The 3,801-nt window shown below is 41.2% G+C and overlaps 1 pseudogene across 1 annotated transcript; it reads left to right on the forward strand.

The window, feature by feature from the left end:
* Positions 1-2,464: 2,464 nt before the first annotated feature.
* LOC308435440 (actin, cytoplasmic 2-like) lies at positions 2,465-3,568 on the forward strand (annotated as a pseudogene). Its single transcript has one exon. The product of its transcript is annotated as an actin, cytoplasmic 2-like (transcript).
* Positions 3,569-3,801: the final 233 nt, after the last annotated feature.

Raw genomic sequence — 3,801 nt, forward strand, 5'->3', positions numbered from 1 at the left:
ACTTAATATAATACTGGAAATCCAGGGCAGTGCAATTAGACAACAAAAGAAAGTCAAAGGGATACAAGTCAGAAAAAAGTCAAAATATCACTATTTGCAGATGATATGATGATATAGTTAAGTGACTGTTGCAGTAAATATTAAAAAATAAAAAAGGGTTTTATCCCTTTCCTGCCCTGAGGTCTCACTGCTCAGACCCATCCCTGAGAAGGAGCCCCCCACACACCTCTGGAGCCCACTCTGAGATACCAACAAGGCCCGGCTCATCGGCGTAACTCCCTTCCCTTGGCGGTTTACTACCGCCTGTTCTCTGCCTCTGTCCTGGGGTATTTCTGTATCCCCAAATCCCACACAAACATAACTCTATAGCCTGATAGCTTTTCATACAGGTTTATATATTCAACTCTCAATCCACAAATCTTCTACACACAATAAGATTGCATCAAATAGACAAAGATACAAACTGGACTTCTACATGAGATATTAGACCTGTAAAATCCTAAATGTTCATAGCTTTTTAACATCAATAAATCACACCTGAATCCAGCTTGTCCTTGGGAAGCTCCAAGTTGCCATGATCTCTAACCCTCCATCCTCTGACCTCCTGTGACCTCTCAGCCCTCTCTATTTTCCTTGCCCCATCTAGTCACTGGCTTTCTTTCATTTTACTAATTAAAACTGGAAGGTTCTGTTGGAGTCATGTGACTAGCAGGCCCTTCTTGGGGAAGTGGAATTAACATTAAAATACAAACAGCATCAGAACAATCTACAAGGCACTCCCAAAATTCTACCAGAGAACTTTTACAGCTGATAAACAACTTCAGCAAAGTGGCTGCTTATAAAATTAACTCAAACAAATCAGTAACCTTCCTCTACTCAAAGAGTAAACAGGCTGAGAAATAAATTAAGGAAAAGACACCTTTCCAAAATGTCACAAACAATATGAAATATTTTGGTGTGACCCTAACTAAGCAAGTGAAAGATCTGTATGACAAGAACTTTAAATTTCTCACGAAGGAAATTGAAGAAGACCTCAGAATGTAGAAAGATCTCCCATATTCATGGATCAGAAGGATCAACATAGCAAAAATGGTCATTATGCCAAAAGCAATCTAGAGATTCAGTGAACTCTCCATCAAAATTCTACCTCAAATTTTCATAGAGTTGGAAAGAGAAATGTGCAAACTCATTTGAAATAACAAAAAATCTAGGATAGCAAAATCTGTTCTCAACAATAAAAGAACTTCTGGGTGATTAACCATTCCTGACCTCATGATAAAAATCTCTAGGTATTGGTAGAGAGATAGTCAGGTAGATCAGTGGAACAGAACTGTAGACCAAGAAATGAACCCACACATCTCTAGTCATTTGATCTTTGACAAAGAAGCTAAAGACATACAATAGAAAAAGGACAAACAATTCAACAAATGGTGTTGGTTCAACTGGCACTCAGCATGCAGGAAAATGTAAATTGATGCTTTCTTATCTCCTTGTACAAAGCTCAAGTGTATATGGATCAAAGACCTCCACAAAAAAATTAGGAACACTGAAACTATTAGAAGAAAAAGTGGGGAAGAGTTTAAAACACATAGGCAGGGGAAATTTTTCTGAACAGAATAACAATGGCTTATGTTGTAAGATCAAGAATTGACACATGGGCCCTCATGAAATTTCAAAGATTTTGTAAGGCTAAGGACAATCTCAAAAAAACGAAATGGCAGCCAACAGATTGGAAAAGAATCTTTACCAATTCTGTATCTGATAGAGGACTAATATTTAATATATACAAAGAACTTAAGAAGTTATACCCAGAGAATCAAACAATCTTATTAAAAATAGGGTACAGAGCTAAGCAAAGAATTCTCAACTGAGGAATATTGAATGGCTAAGAAGCACCTAAAGAAATGCTCAACATCCCTAGTCATCAGGGAAATGTAAATGAAAATATACTTGAGATTCCACCTCACATCTGTCAGAATGGCTAAAATCAAAAACTCAGCTGACAGCAAATTCTGCCAAGGATGTGGAGAAAAAGGAACTCCCCTCCATTTTTTTGTGGGGTTGTAAGGTGGTACAATCAGTCTGGCAGTTCCTAAGAAAATTAGAAATAGTCCTACCTGAAGACCAAGCTATTCCACTCCTGGGCATATACCGAAACGATGCTCCAAAAATAACAGGAACACATGCTCCACCATGTTCATAGCAGTTTTATTTATAAGAGCCAAAAGCTGCAAGCACCCAGATGTCCTTTCACAGAGAAATAGATACAGAAATTGTGGTACATTTACACAATGGAGTACTCCGCAGCTACTTGAAATAATGACTTTATGAAATTCCTAGGCAGATGGATGGAACTAGAAACTATCATCCTGAGTGAGGTAGCCCAGTCACAAAACAAAACACATGGTGTGCACTCACTGTGCTTCTTTCTGCTCCTCTGTTGCCCCATTTTTCACAGATTGCAATGGAAGAAGAAATCTCTGCACTAGTCATTGATAGTGGTTCTGGACTTTGCAAAGCTGACTTTGCTGGTAATGTCTCCCCTAAGTCTGTTTGCTTCCATTTTTGGGTGCTCCCTTGACTTCGGGGCATCATGGTGGACATGGGTCAAAAAGACTTGTAGGTGGATGAGCAGTCCCAGTGCAAGGGGGTTATTCTGACCCTGAAGTATCCTACTGAGCACAACAATGTCACCAACTGGAATGATATAGAGAAGATTTGGCACCACACCTTCTACAATGAGCTTTATGTGGTTCCTGAGGAGCACCTGGTTCTTCTAACCCAGGCCCCTCTGAACCCCAAAGCTAACAGAGAGAATATGATGCAGATAATGTTTGAAACCTTCAATAACCCAGCCATGAGTGTGGCTATTCAGATGGTGTTACCCTTGTATGCATCAGGGTGCACCACTGGCATTGTCATGGACTCTGGTGACAGGGTCTCACACACACACAGTGCCCATTAATGAGGGCCATGCCCTTCCCCATGCAATCTTGCATCTGGAACTGGCTGGACCATCAAGATCCTGACTCAACCGAACTACAGCTTTACTACACTGTTGAGGGAAATTGTGATGTAAAAGGAGAAGCTGTGCTATGTTGCCCTGGATTTTGAGCAAGAAATGGTTACTGCTGTATCATCTCCGTCCTTGGAGAAGAGTTATGAGCTGTCTCACGGGCAGGTGATCACCATCAGCAGTGAGTGTTTCTGGTGTCGGGAGGCACTCTTCCAGCCTTCCTTTCTGGAAATGGAGTCCTCTGGCATCCATGAGACCACCTTCAGCTCCATCATGAAGTGTGATGTGGATATCCACAAAGACCTGTATGCTAATACATTGCTGTCTGGTGGTACCACCATGTATCCAGGTGTTGCTGACAGGATGCAGAAGATCACAGTCGTAGCATCCAGCACAATAAAGATTAAGATCATTACTCCTCCTGAGCACAAGTACTCAGTCTAGATTGGCAGCTCCATCCTGGCCTCACTGTCCACCTTCCAGCAGATGTGGATCAGCAAAGAAGGATATGATGAGTCGGGGCCCACCACCTTCCATCGCAAATGCTTCTAGATGGACAGAGCAGGTCCCAGGCATCTGCTGTATGAACTGATTCTACAGTATCAATTTGCCCTGGCAAATGTACACACCTCATGCTAGCCTCATGAAATTAGGATAAGGCTTTGAAGAGATATTTGTCCTTGAGGCTTATGTCTGATATCAGCACTGGATTATAGAACGTGTTGCTGATTTTTGACCTTGTATTCAAGTTAACTGTTCCCTTGGTACATGTTTCAAACCCTGTG

This window comes from Micromys minutus, assembly GCF_963924665.1.
Source record: "Micromys minutus genome assembly, chromosome: 23".
NCBI lineage: Eukaryota > Metazoa > Chordata > Mammalia > Rodentia > Muridae > Micromys > Micromys minutus.